Source organism: Trachypithecus francoisi, unplaced genomic scaffold, assembly GCF_009764315.1.
Source record: "Trachypithecus francoisi isolate TF-2019V2 unplaced genomic scaffold, Tfra_2.0 Lachesis_group5, whole genome shotgun sequence".
In the NCBI taxonomy this organism is placed as follows: Eukaryota; Metazoa; Chordata; class Mammalia; order Primates; family Cercopithecidae; genus Trachypithecus; species Trachypithecus francoisi.
The window spans coordinates 78,799,155-78,825,772 of NW_022681470.1; positions in this window are offsets into that span (position 1 = coordinate 78,799,155).

A 26,618-nucleotide genomic window follows, 5' to 3' on the forward strand; every position below is an offset into this window, starting at 1 on the left:
AATTAGAAGACCCAAACAAATGAGTCCTCATGAGTTGAAGGACTCAATATTATCAAAATGTCTATTCTGCTCAAATTGATCTATAGATTCAATGCAATCACAATCAGACTCCCAGAAAGAGGTGTTTTTGCTTATTTGTTTGTGTTCTGTTTTGGTAGAATTGCTAAGCTGATTTAAGAATTTATAAGGAAGTACAAAAGACCCAAAATGACCAAAATAGTTTTTGTTTGTTTGTTTTAATGAGATAGGGTCTCACTATGTTGGCCAGGTTGGTCTTGAAGTCTTGGCCACAAGCTATCCTCCCGCTTCAGTCTCCCCAAAGTGCTGGGATTACAGGTATGAGCTACTGTGCCCAGCCACAAAATGACTAAAATAGTTTTGAAAAAGAAACAAAGTTGGAGTTCTTATGTCATGGGATTTCAAGTTTTATTATAAAGCTACAATAATCATAACAATGTGGTTAAGGCATAAGGATAGAGCCATAGATCAGTAAAATAGAATAGAGAGTCATAAAATAGTAACTCACATATCTGAACAATTGTTTTACAACAAAGAATATAAAGTAACTCAATGGAGAATAAAGAAAGGATAACGTTTTGAAAACTGGCACTAGAACAACTAGATATCAACATTTTAAGTAGGAGGGAGGGAGGGAGGAAGGAAAGGAAAGGAAAGGAAAGGAAAGGAAAGGAAAGGAAAGGAAAAGAAATAACAAATAATTTATATTCCTTCCCTCTCTTTCTGTCTCTCTCTTTGGATACAAGAGAAAACATCTCTTCAGAATGCTATTTTGGGTGATGAATAGGTTATATGTTAGGAGAGAAGGGTTCTAACCACAGAGTACGTGGGTATTGACTGAAAGACCAAAGAGTTTTATTCTTAGTATAAAGGCAATAGGACACATTGTAAAATGTTGAGTGGAAATGTGACATAACTGGAAGGGCATTTCAGAAAGCATTTTAAAATTGAAATGTGTAGGAAGGATTTAAATATGAAGAGACTAAAGTCATGGAGAGCAGTAAGGAAGCTTTTACTAATTTGAAGCATGAACACAGACGAGCTAGGACAGGGTGCTATTTTTGGGCATGTTCCCTCCCTTACCTGTAAGGGGCAGATAAATCCTGGGAAGAACCAAATAATGCATATGAAACGAAGAGGACCATTTCCTGACAAAATAGATCAGGTATGAAAGGAGCTCCAGGGAGAAGAAAATCAACAAAGAATCAAATAATTGAGGCAAACTTCAAGAAGGCAGTCATATTTAATTTGTGCCTTGAAGCAGGGTAGAATTGAGATGCATGAACTTGTATAATTGCACGAAAAAGGGAGAGCACTAGGCAAACAAAGAAAGTAAATGTGGTATTGTAACTCTCAAATATCCAAAGAAGAAAACTTTGGTTTGATTGTATTTTAAGGGAAGTAATTTAGGCAAAATAATGGTTTCCCCAAAGATTTCTCCATACTAATGTTAGGACCTGTGACTATCTTACCTTACACGCAAAAGAAACTTTGCAGATGTGATTAAGGTTGAGGACTTTGAAATGGGGATATTATCCTTGATTATTTTAGTGAATCCAACCTAATCACATGAGTCCTTACAGTTCTAAAAGGTTAGAAGTCCAACACATGTTTCACTCCTTAATAATGCACTTGTGGCTGCTAGCATCCAAAGCCATCCCCTGACAATTCCTCTTTTTTTTTTTTTTTTTTTTTTTGTTGTTGCAGGTATTTGCCTTTGAATTCTGGGCCAAACTTGTGACTTCCTTTGGTCAACAGAATGTGGCAGAAATAATATTCTGAAACTTCTGTATTGAAATCTTAAAAGGATGATCAATGTCTACTTCCTGCCTTGTAGAATCTGGATGGCACCCTGTGAGGAGGCACAAGTAGCCCTTGGAGAGACCCACGTGGAGAAGAACTGAGGCCCTTGGCCAATAGCCCCAGGTAAGCTTCCCATTCAACACCCAGCACCAATTGTCAGCTATGTGAGTGACTTTCCAGCCACCCTCACAGAATGGCACATTATGCAGTTATAGGCAGTCAAACCAGAATTACTCTTAAAATGTTCCTTTCTTATTCTTTTAAAAACATTTCATATTTTCTTCCAGAAGCATATGTTTTCTAAATTGTAAGCATTTTAATGGCAAGGACTCCATCTTGTTTAAATTAATATTTCAATAATTATCCCTTAACTGGCACATAGAAGCTACTCAAAACTATTTAAAGAATGAAGAGGGAATGAATGAGTATTTAACCTATAAGTGGAAGGAAAAAAATACAGTGTATTAAAATTAAAATTGTAATAATTAAAGTGCTCAGTTAAGCTTGGAAGCAGAATTTTTCACTTGGGGATTTTATCCAAACCCAACCCACAATATTGCCATTAAAACTAAGAAGTACACACCACTTCATCCCAATTCTAGCATGCACTAATAATGTGTCTTAATTCCCATTCCCAAGGCAACTCAGTTCTTGGGTCGTTCTGTATATTCATGTGTATTCTGTTCAGCAGTTCTAAGTATACTCAACAAAGCATGATACAGAGAGTAGCTCAAATGGTTATGCTTGCTGGTTGTTTTTTTTCATCTGAACAAAAATGGCTTGTCTTCAGACATTTTTTGGAAATAAAATGCTCTGCTCCAATTGTAGGAAATAATATTTGTCCATAAGTTTCAAACAGGAATCTCAGAAGTTTTTAATTACTGTGTATTATTTCCCCTTTGAGCTCACAAGAAAAAAAAAAAAAAAAAGAGATCTGACACTGTGGTTGGCATGCCAATGAAGCCTGTTGTGAACTCTCGAGTATAATATAAACCTCCACTGAACACATAAAATTCTTGGCTTCTGAGAGGAGTCTTGTAGCAAGAGAGCATTGTGTTTGCTTCCAACATAGTTATTCTATTCAGAACTCTAATCCCAAGTCACCTTTAAAAGACCAAGTCCAAAGAAAGTTGACACAGTTCACATTTTTTAAATTAAAGAACAATTTCTATTCTTTTTATAGTTGACAAGAGTATTGTAACATTGTCTTATTAGTAGTGAATAATTCTAGAATACATAAATAGTTCACTTTATAAAAATCTTTTAGGTGACGCTGCCAGATCGGGATGAAAATCCAAAGATTGGAAACAACTGAACTTCCCATCTGAAATTAGCTGCCAAACTACCCAGATGGGAAGAATCGAATACCAATTTTTTTTTTTTTTTTTGAAATTTGAGAAAAGTATCAGAATGGTCACTCAGGCTTAAAGAAATAAAACAAAGAAAGTAAATGTGGTATTGTAACTCTCAAATATCCAAAGAAGAAAACTTTGGTTTGATTGTATTTTAAGGGAAGTAATTTAGGCAAAATAATGGTTTCCCCAAAGATTTCTCCATACTAATGTTAGGACCTGTGACTATCTTACCTTACACGCAAAAGAAACTTTGCAGATGTGATTAAGGTTGAGGACTTTGAAATGGGGATATTATCCTTGATTATTTTATCAAGGGGTCTAGGCTGGTGAATCTTAGTCATTCTGATAATGAAAGGCTAATGGCATGATCTCTGGAGTCAGAACCCTTGATAAGTATTCCAGCTACATCCCTTGCAAACTGTATGGAGGACAAACATGACATTGAATGGATGATCAACAAATATTAGGTTGATGCAAAAGTTATTGCTGTTTTTCCCATTGAAAGTAATGACAAAAGCCGCAATAACTTTTGCACCAACCTAATGCTAGCTATCAGGAGTCTGCACATGAAACAATGCCAAAAAAAAAAGTCCAGAGAAACAAAAGAAGTTAAGGTTGGTTATGCTTTTCTCTGTTTATTATCTCACTCACAAAGACCCTTAGATTGGTCTTTAAAAATCTTAAGCAGTGTATAGTCCAAAGGGAAATTAGAAGAACAAAGAAAGTAAAAGAATCCGATGGATAAATTACCTAAGATTAGAACATGGTACCACATGCATCTTGGATGACAAGAAGTATATCAGATTTTAAGGAGAAGACATATTGCACACATCTCCTTATCTTCCTATACCTCACAGGTATAGTAGAGTCCCCAGGATTTAGAATTTATGAAAGTACTGATGATAAAACAAGAGTTACAGGCAGAAAGAAGTCTCATGCTCTAGATCCCCAAGGATATTGGAAAAAAAGACATTTCAAATATGGAGACAAATATGAAAAGGAATGCACGTTGTATGAATATGCTTATTCTCCAATGTTGTATGGTAGTGATGGGAAAGGCAATGATGAATAGATGTGGTTGGTCTTGGAACCGTACTGATTTAAGAAGGATGTGGCTGATGAAAATTGAGTCAGGTAAACAATGTGTATGCTGCTCGTTATGTCATTTTACCTATCTTACTTTCTGTTTCCCCTCTGTGAAATAAAAGAAAGAAACTCAATTGCTGTTAAACTATGTATTGAAAAACCAAGGGTTCTGAGGAAGGGCTTCTTTTCATTTGGGTTCTCCAAAAGTACATCCCAAGATAAGGATTTTAATATTAGTCATTTATTTGGAAGCTAATCCCAGAAATTGTGGTCTTGGAATGGAGAAATGAGACAGGGAAGTCAAGTAAGTCTATAAAGTGTGAGTTATCAAGAAAGTCACCCCTGTGAGCAGCTTGAAAGGAATGTTACTGTGGAACACAGAAACAACGAGAAGCAGCAGTTTTTAAACCTTTCCTTTACCATCTTCAAATTTATTGAGGACCTGAAAAAGCTGTTGTTTGTGTTGGTTATATCTAAAAATATTGATGACGTTAGAAATTAAAACTAAGAAAATTCTAAATTATGTATTTATTAATTTTAAAATAATTCTAAACACATTACATGCTAAGTAATGTCATTTTATTAAAAACAGTTACATCTTCTAATATCAAAAATGTGAGAATGGCATATTTCATAATTTTTGGAAATCTCTTTAATACCCAGTCTAATAAAAAACAAATAAATTATCCTATGCTCTTTCGCATTCAATCTGTTGCTATATATTTTGGCTAACATAAAGCTTGCTTCAGACAGATATGTGGTTGAAAAAGAGGAGTCTTTTAATATCCCCTCAGATGGTTGTGTACAATCTTCTTTGATAGTACTCCAAAACTTGACAAGTAGCAATTTCTCAAAGGTTAGTTTCAGTATGGAAATGGAAATCATATGCATGAAAGTTTTGTACTCTATTTCTTTAAATGCCTTTTTAAAAATCTTGCTCTTTAAACAAATCTTGTACCCATGTTGGATTGTGTAACATCATGCATTGGTCATATGGAAATTATTAGCTACCTTAGGCAAATATTGTAAATGTTACCATATTTCATTATACAACTTAAAAAAATTCCATTCCTGAATATCTTCACTCATCTCATCAGAAAAAGCCTTTAAGCATTGGGAAGTCATCAAGCTCACAGTGGTAGATGTAAGTTTTCCAAAATTCTAATTTTCTCTTGAAAGCTCAGATTTTATTATTGGCAACAAATACTGTCAATGATTTACTTGGAGTGATGGCCTCATTTCATTAATTTTCCAAAAACTTGTCTACCAAGTACACGAGTCTGAATAACCACAGTTTGTCCATTCTTTCAACTCCATCACACAATTGCCTTTCTTTGAAATAACCATCATACTTCAGTATGCTGCAGAAGTGCTTTATACATAGCTTTTACTTTATTATATGTTTTTACAATTTGTATTTGAGGGTCAATATTTAATAAAATGTAATAGTTTTTACCGCTTCATCAAGGATATTCCTTGTGAAACCTCCACAACACAATGGTGTGAAAATTTTCATCACACCAAAAAGAAACCCTGTAGCCTTTAATATTTACTGCCATTTTCTTGCAACTACATGCCCTAGACAATCAGTAATCTACTTTCTACCTCTATATGTTTGCCTATTCTGGACGTGTTATATAAATGGAATCATGCAGATTTTTGTGACTGGCTTTTTTCACTTAGCATAATGTTTTCAACATTTATCTACATTGTAGCCCATATCAGTATTTCATTGCTTCTAATTGTTTAATAATATTCTATTATATGGATATGCCACATTTTATTTTTCTATTCACTAGTTGATGGACATTTGGGTTGTTTCCACTTTTGGGATCTTATGAATAACGCTGCTATGAACATTTGTATATAAGTTTTTGTGTGAACATATGTTTCCATTTCTCTCCGGTATATACCTAGGAGTAGAATTCCTGGGTCATATGGTAACTCTATGTCTAACCTTTGGTGAACTGCCAAACTGATTGCCAAAGAGGCTATGCCAGTTTACATTGTGATCAGTAGTAAATGAGAGTTTGAATTTTTCACATTCTTAGCACCACTTGTCATTATGTCTTTTTGATGATAGACATTCTTGAGGGTGTGAAGTCACATCTCATTGTGATTTTGATTTGTATTTCTTTGATGGCTAATGATGTTGAGCATCTTTACACATGTTTATTGACCATTTTCTTTGGAAAAATATCTATTCAGATTATTAGCCCATTTGTTGCTGTTGTTGCTAAGCTCTTATTTTTATTGGTAAATAATATTTTATATTTTGTGTATAATAATCAAATTGGGGTAACTGGAATATCCATCGCTTCAAACATTTATCATTTCTTTGTGTTGGAAACACTTCAAACCTCTTCTAGCTATTATAAAATACATAACAAAGTAATAATATTATTAACTATAATACATTATTAACTATATAACTATTATTAACACTACTGTAGTATTAAATAGTGGAACTTATCTATCTAACTGTATGTTTGTACCTATTAACCAACCTCTCTTCATCTCCCATTGCCCCCAATCCTTCTCAGTCTGACGTAACCATCATTATACTGTCTACTTCCATGAGATCAATTATTTTTGCTGAGAACATGTAATATTTGTCTTTCCATGCCTAGTCTAGTTCACTTAACATAATGACCACGGTGCCATCCATGTTGCTGCAAATGACAGGATTTCATTCTTTCTTATGGCTGAATAGTATTCCATTGTGTACATATACCACGTTTTCTTTATCCATTCATTCATTGATGAACACTTAGGTTAATTCCATATCTTGGCTATTGTGAATGATGCTACAATAAACATGGGAGTGTGGGTATCTCTTTGATATATTGACTTCCTTTCCTTTGAATAGACATCCAGTAGTGAGATTGCTGGATCATATGATAGTTTTTAGTTTTTTGACAAACCTGCATACCATTTTTCACAATGGCTATACTAATTTACATTCTCACTAACAGGGTTTAAGAGTTCCCTTGTTTCCACATATTTGCCAACATTTGTTATTTTTTGACTCTGGTAGTAGCCATTCTAACTGGGGTGAGATGACATGCATTTCTCTGATTCAGTGATGTTGAGCATTTTTTAATATACCTATTGGTCATTTTTTATGTGTTCTTTTGAAAAATGCCTATTTGGATTATTTGCCCACTTTTTAATGAGATTATTATGATTATTATTTTCTGGTGAGTTGTGTTCCTTGTATACTCTGGATATTAGTTTCTGATTGGATGAGTAGTTCACAAATATTATCTCCCATTCTACAGGTTGTCTCCTCACTTTTGATTACTTCCTTTGATGTGCAGAAGCTTCTTAGTTTAATATAGTCCTATTTGTGTATTTTTTGTTTTTTCTGCCTATGTTATGTAAGACTTAGCTATAAAATCATTGCCTAGACCAAATTCCTGAAATGTTTCTCCTATGTTTTATTCTAATAGCTTTTTTTTTGGAGCGGGGGTTGGGGATGGGAAGAAGCTTTCAGTTTGTTGCCCCGGCTGGAGTGCAGTGACACCATCTGGGCTCATTGCAACCTCTGCCTCACAGGTTCAAGTGATTCTCGTACCTCAGCCTCCCCAGCAGCTGCACTACAGGCATTTGCCACGATGCCTAGCTAATCTTTGTATTTTTTGGTAGAAACGGGTTTCACTATGTTGGCCAGGCTGGTCTCAAACTCCAGACCTCAGGTGATCCCTGCACCTCGACCTCCCAAAGTGTTGAGATTACAGGCATGAGCCACCACACCCGGCCCTTCTAGCTTTTTTTTTTTTTTTTGGCGGAGTATCGCTCTGTCACCCAGGGTGAAGTGCAGTGGCGCGATCTCAGCTCACTGCAACTTCTGCCATGCGGGTTCAAGTGATTCTCCCCCTGCCTCAGCCTCCTGAGTAGCTGGGACTGTAGATGCATGCCACCATGCATGGCTAATTTTTGTATTTTTAGTAGAGACGAGATTTCACCATACTGGCCAGGCTAATCTTGAACTCCTGACCTCAAATGATCCACCCACCTTGGCCTCCCAAAGTACTGGGATTATGGGCATGAGCCACCGTGCCTGGCCTCTAGTAGCTTTGTAACTTCAGGTGTTATGTTTAAGTCGTTGATTCATTTTGATTTGATTTTTGTATATGGTAAGAAATAGTTGTCTAGTTTTATTCTTCTGCATATGAATATCCAGTTTCCTCAGCACTATAGATTGATGAGCATGTCTTTTCCCAATTGTATATTCTTGACACCTTTGTCAAAAATCAATTGACTGAAATGCTATGAATTTATTTCTGGGTTCCCTCTTATGTTCCCTTGGTCTATGTCTCTGCTTTTATACCAATGACTCAACCTTTGGTTTATTCTTCTTTTATTCTTCTTCATTGTGGGAATTTATGTTAGGGATGCAACGCTGGCCATGTTGGGGATTTATAAAACTTATTTTCTTTTAAATTTTTGTATTAAAACAAATAAAAGAAATAAAAGTGTTGCAGTTTGCCACAGGCACTCACGGCTAGCATTGCTGCTCAGTGTGATACAGCAACTTCTAGACCTTTCATTTAAGATTACACCAGAAGCTTTTCTTTCTTTCTTTCTTTCTTTTTCTGTCTTTCTTTTTTCTTTAAATAACTGTATTTGGACCTGACTCTTGGAAGGGAACCATTAGCCGTCTAACTCGATCACTTAGTAGTGCTGACCTTAGTGTCACTGAGTTTGGTATAAGATTGCCTCTTAACGAGGGAAGCAGGCCAGGAAACCCTGACTCATCTGGAGCAACAGTTGAAGGGGGCTCTGGGAAGGTAGGGAAATGTTTGAGAACCTGTCACCTGCCTAGAAAGAGCCGTCAGAGCTCCCTGCACCAGCTTTGAGAGTTCCCTGGGGTTGTGGCAATAGTAGTGGGGTATGGGAGTCTCTGGCTAAAAACCATTACGGAAAAAGTCATGGAAGGGCACACACCATAGGCACAACCTTGAGCCTTTCTAGAAAAGAATCAGCCTGGGGCTGAGAATATTTTTCACCATTTTACCTGTACAACCAAAGTGTTGGTCTAGAATGACTTAGGGTAATATAAACTGCATCAATCCCTCTTATGTTTTCCTTAATTAAAATCACACATATATACGTATGGACAACAAGCAAATAAAAACTGGTCTTATTTCTTTTTTTCATAGCAAAAATAGTTTATCATCCTTACAAACATCTAGAAAATATGCTGAAGCATGTAATGATAATAACAATAATACCAAAAAATTAAGTAGATGTAGTCTCATCACTCAAAGATAAGCACTTGCAATTTTTTGGTATGTTGTCTGTCCAGCCTTCCTTTTTAAAAATGTTTTGTATATATTGTGGAATCATAGAATCATTTTATAATCAGTTTTATGTTTTCTTTTCTTTTTTTTTTTTTTTTTTTGAGACGGAGTCTCGCTCTGTCGCCCAGGCTGGAGTGCAGTGGCCGGATCTCAGCTCACTGCAAGCTCCGCCTCCCGAGTTCACGCCATTTTCCTGCCTCAGCCTCCCGAGTAGCTGGGACTACAGGTGCCCGCCACCTCGCCCGGCTAGTTTTTTGTACTTTTTTTTAGTAGAGACGGGGTTTCACCATGTTAGCCAGGATGGTCTCGATCTCCTGACCTTGTGATCCGCCCGCCTCGGCCTCCCGAAGTGCTGGAATTACAGGCTTGAGCCACCGCGCCCGGCCTATGTTTTCATATAACACTATCTAGTAAACATTTGTCCAAGTCATTAAATACTACTCTTCTATCATCATATTTGCCATACATTATCTCATTGTTCAGTAGAATGAGTTTTGTTTCCTTCTCAAATGTTTTAAACTTTCTAAGAGTCAGCTTTCTTATCTAGCATACCTATTACAGGTATTTTGAAGATTCATTAGAACCAGCAGCAGAACACCTGTCATAATAACCACTCAGAGGGCGTAACTTGTTCGTGTTACTTCTATTTGTACTACTTTCCTGTTGCCGTGTTTTCAAATTATTCCTTTTTGTAAATACAAATCAATAATTGTTTTTTAGACTAAATAACAAAATAGATTTACAGAATCAAGGATTTTAAATGGAAAACTCTAGTGTGTTTTTCATTGCTCAGTGAGCACAGTCTGAATATCTTCATGAGTACGTCTGTTCCAGGTACCACAGTAATATGACATGCACACAGAGGATATGGCTGGCACATGCCCACACAAAAGGCAGTTAAAAGGGGACATAAATGGACATGAAAACAAATTGGCTTTTATAGTTATCTCTTGACTTAAAAAAATACAAGGCAATAACCAAAATACACTTTCTATAACATTTTAAGGAAGACTTGGCTGTTTATGTTGAACTGCTAATATGATACAATGGGAAGAAAAGATATACTTGACTTGTGCACATTAGAGTGAGCATCTGAGCATAAACTGCCACTTTATCAACACAAAGTCTATTTCATTTCAAGTTCCACTGCACTCCATTTCTTCACAGACATAAGATCATAAGATGAAGTTAGAGGAGAGAGGCAAGAACAGATTCCTTGAATTGCACAGAGCTCCATAATGTAGTTATGGAAAATAGATATAAATTCTGTACTTAACTTTCAGCATGTAGCAAACTGATAAGAAAATGACAAGAATAACTAAAGAATGCTAACTGAAGTGCCATAATTGTTGAGAACAGAGATGATAATAAATTTTACAGAGAGTTGAGTCCCAGGGGATGAAAAGAATTGAAATGTGAGTAGTTCACAGCACTGTATTCCAATCAAGGAGAATTGAATGAGAACAGGTAAAGAAAAGTGATTTATGGGTGGCATGTACAGAAAGCCATAAAGAGTTTAGCTTGGTCAAAAGAAAGAGTGTGGACAACAAATAATACTTTACTGAACACTGACCATGTATGTGATAACTTCTGAGTAGAGGGCTTGATGTGGTATCTTGCTCGAACTCTACAATTCTGTAATAGATCATATCATGCTCATTTTATGGATTGTGAAAATAGAAAGCCCTGAAGATTTTAGGCAAGAAGACTGATCATTTGGAACTGTGCTCCTGGAAGATTAATTTGATGTCAGTGTGCATGACAGAGTGTAATGGGGAATAATAGAGGTGGAAGGCCTTTCTATTGTTACGACCATGGCAATAGTCCAAATGACAACTGAAGAAGATATGACTTATAAAACTATAATGGAAAAGAGAAGATGAATGTGAGTGTGTTGCAGAGGTTGAATCCAAGCGATTAGTAAGTAAGTTGCATGTGAGAGGTAAGAAAAATAAGGATGTGAAGGTTTTACACATAAATGATTACAAGGATGGTAGTGGCATTAAAAGAGGGGGAAGAGGAGGTCCCTGGGAGGGTTGATGATGGAATTAGTTTGGAATGTACTAGGTTTGTAGAAAAGCCAGAGGTACATCTCCATCAGATAATAGGTATGATAAAGTAGAATCCAAGAGACAAAAATTTGGGAGTAGAAATGTAATAAAAGTTAGTATTAGGCCAGTAGCTGGACACATTTCACAGAATTGGCCACTGCATATGGTTGTGTCACAGAGATATAACAGGACAATCAAACTCCCAAAATTTGAATTTCCAAGATTATTTAAAATTTATCACATAACCATTCATCTCAAAATTGTTTAGTGAATTTTAATCAAGTGAGGATAGCTATTCAAAATATGATTCATTTTACTTTTGGGAAAAACGTTCATGTCACAGCAATGAGGGTGTGTGCATGTGTGTGTGTATGTGTGTGCATGTGTGTGTGTAAGCATCTCACTTAACTCCCCTTGGGCCCATCTCTTCCCCCTGTGTATTTTGAGTATTGATAAGAGCAGAAAATATAAGTTGCTGCTGAGGAAGACTTGAAGAGGCAGTATGCAAAATCACTTAGCAGAACCTAAGCCATGGTTGAGTCAGACTACTCACATTGGCTAAATTGTGAAGATTTTCTCCTTATGTGGTGAGTCTTCCTAATGAGAAGCTTGATAAATAAAGTTTATTTTGTGTATAAATGTTTCCACTTGATGTGTTTTTCTCCTAAAAACAAAATACAATAAAAGCAATTTTCATGATCTGTCCTTCAAAATTGAATCGCTGGTAGCATTTTCCCCCCAATTCCTAAAGTAAACAACTTCCTTTCAGATCTAAAATATAAATCATAATTGTGCTTTCTCTCGGGGGCTTCTGCCTTTTATCAAATTAACAGCTCTCGAAAGAAGCGCATATTTTCAGCTGACCTACAGTTGGACCTAACATTTCTTTCCCAAACTGTCAGACATTTTAGTCATGGAGGAGAGAGGACACACTTCCAGAATCTGCTGTGTGTGGCCCGGATCCTGTTCTCTGGCCCCAAGCAGTCTATCGCTCTGCCTCACAGGGGCCGCTTTTGGCTAATGAATCCTTAGCTCCAAGTTTTTCCTCTTCCTAATGAGTGCTAATAAAATGCATTTAACTCCACTAATGCAACAAAAACTCAGCATTATTTCATTGTATCTACTTAATAAGAACCTTGTTTAATATCAAATTACAGCCTGCTCAGCCAAAGCATTATACTGGGGGAAGTGGGACTGTGAGAAGGGAGTATCGAGTGCTCTAATTTGGACATTCCTCCTTAATATGCCCTGCAGTATTACGTGATTGCTTAATTCATTTAGCCGAGCTAGTCTGATCCATCTGCCAACTGTTGTGTAAAATTTACTGCAATGCTAGGCAACCGGTCCCACTACACAAGCTAGAAATATAGTATCGCTTTTCCTGGGACCAAGTTATTAACAGTTGTTTGGGGAGAGGCAACAGGCAATGGTGCAGATACTGTTACAAAAAGGAAGACCTTCTGGATGTGCCTCGTTTTATAAAATGGTTACAGCAAATCCCATTTTTATTCATCAAAATGTGTTTCTAATTGTTCATGGTCTAATTTCAGAGGCATTTCATCTTTACTTCAAATTTATCTTCGATGAGTAATGATGTCTAATCTCCTATGTATCTCAGCTTTGAACTTCTCTGTCTTCTTTTGAACCGGCCTCTCTCTCAAGAAACGATCAGTAACAAATATCTATTGGAAACTTTCCATGTGAAGGAAATAATCATTTCATAATTTGAGTAATCATTGCTTGAATTAGATAAAGTTCTGTGTATATTGGATTTTCTTAAAGTGAAGTATATCTGTACTCTTATTTCTGTAAACTAGAGGGAAAAGCCTTTGTTTTGAGTTTCCCATCAAATTTAGTGACCTGGAAATTTCTGTTCTTCTTGTCACCTGAGAGAGATTGCATTTGGAGACTCTTTCATCTACATGGTTCCTTAGGGTACAAGATTGTATTATCCTTGATACCTGTGTATTAAACTGGTAGATAGACTTCTCTTGGATGTTTGAAGGAGTTAAAAAGATTTGTAACTTATTCATGGATTTATGAAGAGAAGAGAAGTTGGGGAACCTTAAAAGAGCTTCCTTCTGTCTTTTTATACATATTCAGAAAAGCCAATTGTTACATATAGATAGGAAAATAGTTTACAAACTGTTTAGGAAAATTCCAGTGTAAAGGAGTAATAGTTATCTCACAAGACCTTATAACTGGCCGCCTGGTAAGAAAATGGATGAAGATGGTAGGACTTCATTCAAGACTTACCTTGTAGAGTTCATGTAGAAACTATTAAGACGAGAAGGTTGTTGCTCAATTTCTAGTAAGTGACTTGAATCAAAATTTGGTTCTGCCCACAACAGTTAAGTACCCTTGTAACTCCTTAGTGGGTGAAGTGGAGATTCTAGATCCCTCCAGCCAAGAACAAGTCAGGTAGTTATGCCAGCTATAACCATGTTCCCTAGCATTCCAACATCTCAGAAGACTAAATGGATATTTCCACCTAAACAGAAGGCATGCCTTTGTTCAAAAATGAATCTGGATAGGACAGAACTTTTTATACCTTCTAGTAATACAATTAGTTTTTTTCCTTCTTCCGACCTTAATTTTTGGTCAGAATATAAAATCAATTTCAAAACAAAATAATATGATTCCAGATAATTGCATGAAATATACTATTAATAAAAGAGCCAATATGTAGTGATTTTATGTGATAGGGAATATTAATATGAAATTATGTCCTATATAATGTTTTTCTCCCAATGTTTAAAAACTCTGTGGTTATAGATCATCTATTTATTTGCAAACAGCACTAAATAATTTTGTATAAAATCTTCCAAGCTAAGTTTATTTTCAGTGTATTGGTAGAGAAATGCATCTAGGTAGCTTTGTAGTCATACTACATTCATCCATAGGCTAATGAAAAATTAACTTGGGGAAGCTTTGGGAAAAGCAGTCAGGTACTGAGTTTTTCTTAAACAAAAAACCAAAAATTTGGAAGAATATCCTTTTTGAAATCTATTCTTCTTAGGGAAAACTAGCTTTCATCCAAACTAAATTATAAGAAATGGTAGGATTAACTAATGTATAAGTAGAAATTTCTCTCTCTGAGATATTGTACTGTTCAACTCCTGTAACAGTGAGAAGAAGCTTCAATTACTTCGGGGAAGAGGCTAAAAAAAGAAGAGGTTTATTATGTCCCTAGTGGGTCAAGGTTTCTAAAGGTATCTTAGCCTCTGTGCTCCTAAAATAAAACGTAACCCTTACTAACAGAGCCTTGCCTGGGAATAAACATGCTCTTAGTTTTCCTTGTATCAGACATTCTGGAAATGTTTCTTTTAAAGAACCAAGACTCCGGTGAGAGCTAAGAAAACGAAGTCATAAAATCTCTTTCAATCCTGAACCTTTAAGGGACTAGACAAAGAGAGCTGTTTTGCTTATATAATGAAGAGGATCATATAGACTTAGTTTTACTGTTGTTTCTTTGAGCACTAACTTGATATCATTCTTGTATTTGTTAAGCATCACCACAGAGTCACCTTAAACTCTTCTCACTCGTCCTTCACAGACAACCAGCCACTGAGTCTGGAATCTTCTATATTCTTCTTTTCCTGCTTCTCTCAAATACATCTTACTCACCTCTCCCCTGACATCACTTTAAAATAGCTGTATTGAAATACTGAAATTGCCATTAAAAGTAATGGCAAAAACTGCAATAACTTTTGCACCAACCTACTAATTTAAAAACCAGAAATCTACCCATCGTAAGTGTAAAGTTTGATTAGTTTGAGTAAAATTATACATTTGTGCAACAGTCCCCACAATCCCGATTTAGAACACTTCCCCTTCCCCAAAAGTTCCCTGGAGCACAGTTGCAATTAATCCCCACCTGCTGAGTCTCTGACAACCATGGAACTAACTTCTGTCTCTAGGGATTGCCTCTTCAGGACATTACATATAAATAGAATCAGGTGGTCTTTTGCATCTGGCTTCTTTCACTTAGTGTGATGTTGTTGAGATTCAGTTATGTTGCAGCGTATGTCATTATCTTGTTTTATTATTGCTGAATAGTATTCCATTATATGGCTATACCACAATTTGTCTGTCTGTGTATCCATTGATGGGTGTTTTGGTTGTTTCTAGTTTGGGGCTATTATAAATAATGCTGTTATAAATATTTGTGTACCTATCTTTTTGTGGGCATATGTTTTCATTTCTCTTAGTAAATATACAGGAGTAGAATTGCTGGGTTGTATGATCAATATATGTTTAATTTTTTAAGAAACAGAAAAACTCTTTTCTAAAGTGGCTGTACCATTTTATACCTTCCTGCCAGCAATGTATGAGCCTCTTTCTCCACATCCTGGCTAATATTTGTTATTTGCAGCTTTTTTATTTTAATCATTCTAATGGGTGTTCCATGGATCTCGTTGTACTTTACTGATTGGCTTTAACCTAGTGACCAAGATGTTGAGCACCTCTTCTCCTGTTTATATTCTCCCTTAGTTCAAACCTTCATCCTTTCTCACCAGGAATACATGTAAAGGGCTATGTGCTATTTACAGCTTTTCTTTATCCAGCATACCTTCTCTTTAACATTCTTCTGATAATAAACTCCTTTTGTCCTATGGAGACACCATTACACACTATTCAAGTGTGGAAGATCCTGCCTTCCTATTGAGAGCCATGGGAATGAGGCCTGACTAATTAGAAAATAATATTTTCTAAACAAAGTGATTGCTTTAAGATTTAGGTCATCGCATTTCCCTTGAAAGAAGCCTTTCTGCAGAGACCTGGGAAATACAACTAAACACATATTCTAATCTTGTTAGTCGCAAGTACCCAGAACTAGCTAACCTAACAACCTCTAAAATTGTGGGAAATCATGCACAACGCATTCTACGGCTTCCTTGACTCTATCATCACCCACTCCTGTAAAAGGCTCCCCTTATGGACAGGAGAGAAATAGGGCACCCCACTTACACAGCCTCAATAAATGAATTTATCTTATTCTACTTTACTCAATTTTTTAAATTTTATTTTATGTTATTGGTTATTCTCCTCAGATCTCCTTCTCTTGCCCTAATATTAATTAGGGGTTTGATCTTGAGAAAGGAGAATGACTGACCAAATGCTCAGGCTTGTTCTAACTTGCTTGGAATAGCAAGTCTGCCAGAAACTTTAAGGCCCTGTATGGCCAGTGGTCAGACTGTTAGGGGCTGGTTGTCTTTTACAAGCCTTGTAACTTTAGACAGGTTATGCAACATCTCTATGCCTTAGTTCTGGGATGAGTAACATGGGATAGTAACAGTTCCTACTTCATACATTTGTGGCAGTGATTACATATGTCATACATCTTAAAAAGTGCTCATAACAGTGTCTGGAACATAGTAAATGCTCAGTAAGTGCTTATTGCATGTGCAGACATAGGAGGTACTATTAATGAACACCACAGGTAACTGGCTGAAAGAACTGGCTCTGAAACCTCAGAGAATTCCCTTGTCCTACTTCGCCAATTGACTATTTGTTTATGATTCTGAAGGAAAAGTACTATTGTTGGAAAATGTTATTGTTTTAGATCATCTGTTCCAGTTTCTGCTGCCAATCATTGCTCTAAAGAATTTCCTCTCTACCACATTTCCTTCCCCATGAACTTCCTCCCTCCAATTCAGTAATTGCTGAAAATAACCAGCTTGAAATATAACTTGATAAAAAGCTCTTAGCTGTCCTCACTGTGCTTTAATAGTGAATCCTCCCTTAAATAAAATGCAAAACAAGACAATAAGACATTCTAGGCACTTTCTCTTTAGCCAAAACCAGGAATTTTATATGGATAAAATTCACGTTTTATTTGTACAAGCCCCTTTAGCAGATTTTGTTTATATTATTGGCAAAATTATGATCACCATTACCTTTATAGAAATGTATTTCTTCTTTTCTTCATTCATTTATTCTATGTATATCTGTGAATATTTACTAGATAAGGGGCTGTAGAGTGTATTAATCAATGTTATATTCTTATTTTTCAAGGGCTTTGAATCTAATAGGAGAAAACTTTTAATATTCATACACACAACTAAAGCAAAGTATCACATTACAAATGCTGAATGAGTGCTACAAAAAAAGCTCTAGAAGTCTTGAGAAGAGTTCACATTGGTGTGATGATCATGGAAGGCTCCGCAGATGGTAAATTTAATAGGACATTGAAATAGGGTGAGAGGAATTGCAATTGGAAGAAATTGCAGGAGTTGGGAAAATGCGATGAGATCAGAAATATCAAGTGGACCTATCTTGCTGTGGGAATGGAAGTGTGATTTGGGCAAGCTGGAAAATATTTGAAAAGAGTTTCCATAGTCATACTAGATTTGCTCATTATAATAACAATTGTTTATATATGTGAAGATATACTGTCAAACTTTTAGCAAAATAAGTGCTTTGCAATCATTTTTCCAGTTGCATGTAGAAATTGGCACTGATCTATCCACACTGTCTCCATCTGGTCTATTTTGTGACCCAGAACACACAATTATGTGTGTGAATGCTGGTGTGTGAATGCGGTGCTTTGAAAAATATAACTAATTGGTCCGTCATTATATCTTCTTCTGCCACTCACAAGAAATAACCACTAAGCTCCTTAATTAATGTCATAAACAAAGATAAATCATCAATCATTTTGTGATACTGATAGCTGTTCAAAGAGGGCCCACCTCTCTATTTTTAGTAAAGGAGATGTATAATTATTGAAGCTGGTGGAATGATCCCAAAAGGAATTCAAGAGGGGGAAAAAAAACAACTTTTATTCCTATCTAGAGGCAATTCCTTTGGCCCACTCAAGGGTTTTCCTCCAGCAATTCTGCCATCTCTCTTATCCCTCTTTCCTGGATTTTTTTGTGAGAAAGGTATGTATGTGTGTGTGTGTGTGTGTGTGCACATGCGCGCATAGGTGCCTGTGTTGTTTCTTGATATACTTTAAGAACCTGTTACAGAGTATACTCTCAATATATATTGTTGGTTGAGTGCCTTTTATATTTCCAGAAATTTATCCATCTCCTCTAGGTTTTCTAGTTTGTGTGCATAAAGCAGTTCACTGTAGCCTTGAATGATCTTTTGTATTTCAGCAGTATTGGTTATAATATTTCTCATTTCATTTCTAATTGAGCTTATTGGATCTTCTCTCTTCTTTTCTTGGTTAATCTCACTAATGGACTACCAATTTTATTTATTTTTCAAAGAAACCAACTTTTTCTTTCATTAATCTTGTGTATTGTTATTTTGTTTAAGTTTCATTTAGTTCTGCTCTAATCTTCATTATTATTTTTTTTTCTGCTGGGTTTGGGTTTGGTTTGTTCTTATTCCTCTAGTTCTTTGAGGTGTGACCTTAGAATGTCTCTTTCTACTCTTTCAAACTTTTCGACGTAGGCATTTAAGGCTATGAACTTTCCTCTTAGCCCTGCCTTTGCTGAATCCCAGGGGTTTTGATAGGTTGTGTCAGTATTATTGCTCAGTTCAAAAAGTTTTAAATTTCCATCTTGATTTCATTGTTGTTGACACAATGATCATTCAGGAGCAAGTTATCCAATTTCCATGTATTTGCATGGTTCTGAGGGTTCCTTTTGGAGTTGATTTCCAATTTTATTCTACTGTGGTCTGAGAGAGTACTTGATATAATTTTGATTTTCTTAAAGTTATTGAGACTTATTTTGTGGCCTATTATATGGTCTATCTTGGAGGAGGTTCTATGTGCTGATGAATAGAATGTATATTCTGCAGTTGTTGGGTAGAATATTCTGTGAATATCTATTAAATCCATTTGTTCTAAAGTATAGCTTAGTTTCTTTGTTGATTTTCTTTTCTTTTTCTTGAGACAGAGTCTCGCTCTGTCACCCAGGCTGGAGTGCAGTGGCTCAATCTTGGCTCACTGCAACCTCCACCTCCTGGGTTCAAGCGATTCTTCTGCCCCAGCCTCCCAAGTAGCTGGGATTACAGGTGCACAACACCATGCCTGGCTAATTTTTGTATTTTTAGTAGAGACAGGATTTCACCATTTGGTCAGGTTGGCCTCAAACTCTTGACCTCGTGATCCGCCCACCTCAGCCTCCCAAAGTGCTGGGATTATAGGCATGAGCCACCACGCCAGGCCTCTGTGTTGATTTTCTGTCTTGACGACCTGATTAGTGCTGACAGTGGAGTACTGAAGTCCCCCACTATTGTGTTGCTGTCTATCTCATTCCTTAGGCCTAGTAGCAATTGTATAAATTTGGAAGCTTCAGTGTTAAGTGCATATATAACTAGGACTATGATGTTTTCCTGTTGGACTAGTCCTTTTGTCATTATATAAAGTCTCCTTTTGTCTTTTTAAACTGTTGTTGCTTTAAAGTCTATTTTGTCTGATGTAAGAATAGCTACTCCTGCTTGCTTTTGGTGTCCATTTGCATGGAATATTTTTTTCCAACCCTTTACCTTAAGTTTATGTGAGTCCTTTGTGTTAAGTGAGCCTCCTGAAGATAACAGATACTTGGTTGGTGAATTCTTATTCGTTTTGCCCTTCTGTATCTTTTAAGTGAAGCTTTTAGTCCATTTATAGTCAACGTTAGTATGGAGATGTGACGTACTGTTTTACCCATCATGCTATTTGTTGCCTGAATACCTTGCATTTTTTCATTGTATTATTGTTTTATAGGTCCTGTGAGATTTATGTTTTAAGGAGGTTCTATCTTGTTGCATTTCAAGGATTTGTTTCACTATTTAGAGCTCCTTTTGGCAGTTATTGCAGTGCTGGTTTGATAGTGGCGAATTCTCTCAACATTTGTCTGAAAGAGAATGTATCTTTCCTTCATTTATGAAGCTTATTTCACTAGATTCAAAATTCTTGGCCGATAATTGTTTTACTTTAAGGAGGCTAAAGATAGGACCCCAATCCCTTCTGGCTTGTAGGGTTTCTGCTGAGAAATCTGCTGTTACTCTGACAGGTTTTTCTTTATAAGGTTACCTGATGCTTTTGCTTCACAGCTCTTAAGATTCTTTCCTTTGTCTTGACTTTAGATAACCTGATGACTTTGTGCCTAGGCGATGATCTTTTGTGATGAATCTCCCAGGTGTTCTTTGAGTTTCTTCTATTTGGCTGTCTAGATCTCTAGCAAGGCTGGGGAAATTTTTCCTTGATTATTTCTTCAAATAAGTTTTCCAAACTTTTAGATTTCTCTTCTCCCTTGGGAACATCAATTATTCTTAGGTTTGGTTGTTTAACATAATCCCAAATTTTTTTGAGGCTTGTGTGTGTGTGTGTGTATATATATATATTCTTCTTTGTGTTTGTTGAATTGGGTCATTTTGATAGCTTTGTCTTCTAGCTCTGAAGTTCTTTTTTCTATTTGATCAATTCTACTGTTGGGACTTTCCAGTGTATTTTACATTTCCCTATGTGTCCTTCATTTCCAGGAGTCATGATTTTTTTTTTTTTTTTTTTATTTATGCCACTTATTTATTTGGGGTTTTTTTCCACCCATATCTTGTAACATGTTTTTAATTTCTGTAAGTTGGTAGGCACTTTTCTCTGATGCCTCCTTGAGTAGCTTAATAATCAACCTTCTGAATTTTCTTTCTGGCAATTCAGAGATGTTGTCTTGGTTTGGGCCCATTGCTGGTGAGCTGGTGTGATCTTTTGGGAGTGTTAAAGAACCTTTTTTGTCATATTACCACAATTGTTTTTTCTGTCCTTCTCGCTTGGGTAGACTATGTCAGAGGGATGATCTGGGGCTCAAGGGCTGCTGTTCAGATTGTTTTGTCCCACAGGGTGTTCCCTTGATGTGGTGTTCTCCCGCTTCCCTTAGGGGTGGTGCTTCCTGAGAACCAAACTGCAGTGATTGTTATTTCTCTTCTTGGTCTAGCCCCCCAGTGGAGCTACCGGGCTTTTTTGAATGCCTTTTAGATCAGAGCCCTGGATCAGTACACTTTTTCGTGCTTTGTCCTTATGTCATAAATTGGCTGCTATAAGAATGGCTGTGACATGGATTCCTTTGTATGTGTGAGCTGGAGTATGCACCTTGTGGATGAATTTAAGCACTTTTCCACAAATCTATGGCAGCCCATTGCTCTTGTGTTTTCCTCAGTTATAGAACAGCCAAGTCAAATGGCCATGAGAAGTGACTGGGAGTCGCCCAGTCTGTCACCAACAGTGCAGATGGAATTTCTTTATTGATTAATAAAACAAGTGGAGAAGATCCCTAAGACCATGTAAAAGTCGTGGAGAAAGAACACACCCTCTTCCCAACTTTTTCTTCAGATCCAATACATATGGTTGAAAATTCATCTATGCTGCTTAATCAAAGAATATGTCAATTTTTTTCAGTAAAATGAAATTGAAACCACTCTCCCACTCTTCACATATTTTAGGCAGGATGTGGATTGGCATAAATACCCATCTGGTTCCCAAGGGCTCTTTTCAGGTAGGATTAGAATAATCTCAGGACATACATGGGAACATGCATTACTACACCATGATGAAAATTAGAGAACTGGCTTTTCCCTGTCCCTTGTCCTGAATAAAAGTTGGGACCAGGGGTCCAGATTTTGACCTGATGGATCCAGCCAGTGACATTTTAAGTGAGAATCACACACACACACACACACACACACACAAACTTTTTTTTTTTTTTTTTTTTTTGAGACGGAGTCTCGCTCTGCCGCCCAGGCTGGAGTGCAGTGGCCGGGTCTCAGCTCACTGCAAGCTTCGCCTCCTGGGTTTACGCCATTCTCCTGCCTCAGCCTCCCAAGCAGCTGGGACTACAGGCGCCCGCCATGTCGCCCGGCTAGTTTTTTGTATTTTTTAGTAGAGACGGGGTTTCACCATGTTAGCCAGGATGGTCTCGATCTCCTGACCTCGTGATCCGCCCGTCTCGGCCTCCCAAAGTGCTGGGATTACAGGCTTGAGCCACCGCGCCCGGCCACAAACTTTTATATTGAAAAAGAAAACTAATATTTTTAGATAATGAAGAGGAAGACTCAGTAGGAAATAGACTGGAGTCTATTCCAGTTCCAATTTCACACTGAAGAGCAAATGTTATTTGTCTTTATATCTAGTGTAAGAAAGCAACATCATTTTCAGTAATAAAACAAACATGGGATTCATTGAGGCTTGTAGAAGAGAGAGGAGGACCGTAGAGTTACAGATTTCTGCTGCACTATACACAGCTGGTTTTAAGGATGCCTACCAGATGGTAACGTTTGTCAAAGATGAAACATTGTATCCACAAGCGTGGAGGCTGTGCCCTGTGGCAAAGCAATTCTCTTCAGAAAGAATGTTGGGGAAATAATTTTTCTCATGGGCTAAATGTATACATTTTTAATGATTGTGGATTTATTTCCACCTTGAGTCAAGACAATTTTAAGTTTGTTATACTGTCTCATGAACTAATAGGTTCTAAATAGTGAAAAAGAGATGAGATGGAATAGGGGAGGAAGGGAAAATGTGCATTTTGGGGAGTTGAGTTTCCTTGACACTGAAAGATTGCTTCCAATATAATCACTGGTTTGTGGTTTCATTTTCCCCTTTAAGGACAGTGTACTTTATTCAATTCTGTATATCTCTGAGGTAGGAAATTGCTTATGCTGCTTTGACTTAACTCATGAGTGTGACTGAGGCTCAGAAGATCATTTAGCACCTAACAGAAGCAACCTTTCATTTTGTGGCAGGTGGGTAGGGGCAAGGATGGAAGATAGCATAATTCATTCCTGCGGATCACAATCTCCAGTTACTCCTAATCCGAGTCATTCTTTTTCTCAGTGAGAATCAGGTACATAGAGGATACCACCAGGAAGGTTATTTTAATTTACCCTCTTGCTGATATTCCTCTCACTCTGGGTTAACAGAGCTGAGCATGGCAATACTTGATTTGTCAAGTCTGTTTCTAACGTATTTTTCCCTGTGCTCTGTCTTCCACCTCTGACTCAGCCATACACAAATGCACATTCTGAATGCTTCTAACCCTTCTAACCAATAGACATGATTAATTGTTTTCAGCATAATCTAAGGCTGAAGATTTTAAACTGATCCACTCTAATACCAACCAGTTGATAATCACCAAAACAACTTATATATTTGTTTTTCCCTATTAATTGACTTTCAGTGAAAATGTCATGATGTGTCAACATTTGCAAATTCCTGCCATGCTCATACAAAGTAAAAATTGCCATCCTAACTAAGCCGCAGGCCTTCTCAGACATGTTTTTGTTCTAAGGAGGAAGATTTTGTTACACTTATGTGAAGAAATTATTTCCAGCAAACAAAAATTCAGTGTCTACAATGTGACATCAGAATCTCAGTTAGTCTGGAAACTCTATGAAGAACACTTTACAAATTGGCCTTTCCGAGGTCACATCTCTATTTTATTTTTACTCCTTTCGAAGGTATTCACATCTTCCCCATGCTCCTTCCCCGTTTTCAAAAGGAGGTTGAAATAACAAGCTTTCTGTTATTCAATTAATAAGTCTTTCAATCGTAGTGTCAGGCAAAAGTTCAGAGCCAAGTCTGTAAAGGCTAACTACTCAAGACCATAGGCCAGTAAGTTCTAATGTGAAAGAGAGCATGTCTTTCTGTCAGACATTAAGCACATGATAGAGAATGTGCACACCTGCTAAAGAACATGAAAGGGTCTTTCCTAAACTGTATTTTGCAATAAGCTCTCATTTCTCCACATAATAGCTCTAAACCATGCACCTGACTTTCGTTGCCCTAGGGGAAATCAGTACTGTTGTAGACGTAATGGGAGAAGTGCAGTATATTGCACTGCAGGAACCACCTTCCACCATCACCCTCCCCATCCTCCAAACACACTCCTGGAATAATCCCTGTGGAACTCCATTGCTGCATCAGTCTTTGATCAGTCTTCTAAACTATGCAGCTCAGAGTAGCTCAAATTCACTGCCTCCGAACTTGAAAAATTAGCACCATATCTTATATGCTTTGTTCAAAATGATCAACACCACACAAATTAGCATTTTATTATACCAGCATTAAATAAGAGCTAAAAAGAATGAGCTTTCTTGACATTTGTGCTTAAGTTTGCCAAACTCATTCCTTTTCCATCTCTGTGACCTCTCAAATGACATCGCCTCCCTCAATTTTTTTCATCATCTATAAAAGCGGGATTGTAATAATTCCTATGGTGATACGAAAATTAAACGAGATCCTGTGTATAAAGCACTTTCACAAAGCTGGAATTCCATACATATTAGTTATAACAATTGCATAACAATTATTATTATACCATCCTGTTAAGCAAATGCTTCTTCAGTTATTCAATACATATTTAACTTTCATGTGGGTTTTAACTTGAGTAGGTTATACATGAATACTAGCTTATAACGTGGATCTCTAACCTCAGCACCTAATATAATGGTTGTTATCAATACATAATTTAATTTTCTTTACTAATTACATTTCATAGTGTTCAGAATAGCACTAAGGTCTTGGGAGCACGTAAATATTTCTTACTCCTTAAGTAATTATTATAGTAGCTTGTATTTTGTGCCTGCTATGTGCCTGGCCCTGTGCTAGGTAGTTTACACATATTATCTGTAATTCTTAAGCAGCCTCACGGGATTGAATTGTGGCATGTGTGATAGAGAAATCTCTGATGATTTTACATAAGTAGATTTGAATAGCACTATGATTCATTAGTAGATGGAGTGAGGATATTCGTTTATTCATTCATTCAACAAGTATTCCCCAATTTCCTTCTACATTCTAGCTGCTCTTCTAAGTCCTAGGCTTATAACAATCAGTAAGACTTGTCCTTATAGAGGGGGAAGCAGGTAATTAACTAATAAAACGATAAGATACTTTCAGAGAGTGGTAAATGCTCTAAAGAAAATAAAACAGGCTAAGAGTGTAGAAAGAATTTAGTGTGCCATGTGAGAACTGTTAGATTGGTTGGTAATAGGCAATCTGTGGAAGGGACTCTCGTGCTGAGACCTGACTTTGCACAATTTAAAGGCTTGTTATTAAAGAGTACTTATTATTATTATTATTTTGAGGCGGAGTCTCACTCTTGTTGCCCAGGCTGGGATGCAATGTCATGATCTCGGCTCACTGCAACCTCTGCCTCCTGGGTTCAAGCAGTTCTCCTGCCTCAGTCCCGAGTAGTTGGGATAACAGGCATGTGCCACCACACCCAGCTAATTTTTATTTTTAGTAGAGACAGGGTTTCTCCATGTTGGCCAGGTTGGTCTCGAACTCCTGAACTCAGGTGATCCGCCCACCTCAGACTCCTAAAGTGCTGAGATTACAGTGAGCCATCGCACCTGGCCTAAATAGTACTTATTACAAAAAACTAGGAGCCTGGAAGGATGTACATCATACTCTGGGGATTTTTGCCATAAGCTAAGAGAAATGAGTTGGAAGCAGTAGAAGGAGTGATTCAAGAGAGGATTTAAATGAATAAATGAAAGAATGATGTTAAACAATATAAGCTTATACCTCAACTCACTAAGGCATCAGACACCTCTGGTCCCTGGTGCCAGACATATCTGGCATGGAATGTGACTGGGGACCTCGAAGTTATATCAGGGGGTTTCCCCTGAGTACCCTGCTCCTTCTTTGTAGAGGGCTCCCTTTTGTCCATTTTTCTCACCTCTTATCCGTGGGAGCAGCATTTTGCATACAGTCAATGTTCACAAATGTTTGCTATGTAGCTATTGCTCAAGCACTTTAACTGCTAAAAAACAATGCTTCTAGAGAGAAAAGTATTATTGGTCCTTTCCAGTGACTGAGTTTAATTAATAATCTGTCTAGCAGCTATGTGACCTTAAGTTAATCACTTAACCTCTCGGGACCTCGGTTTTCTCATCTGTGAAATGCATATGATAACAACCGCCTCCCTGTGTTGCCCTTGGGACTGGAAGAGGGGAGGTGTGAGAAAGCCCTTAGCCATGTCTAACCTGGGACGCCCTTGTAGGGGCTTCCATACTCTATCTCAGGGGATGAGAGGGCGGAGAGAACTCACTGCACTGTC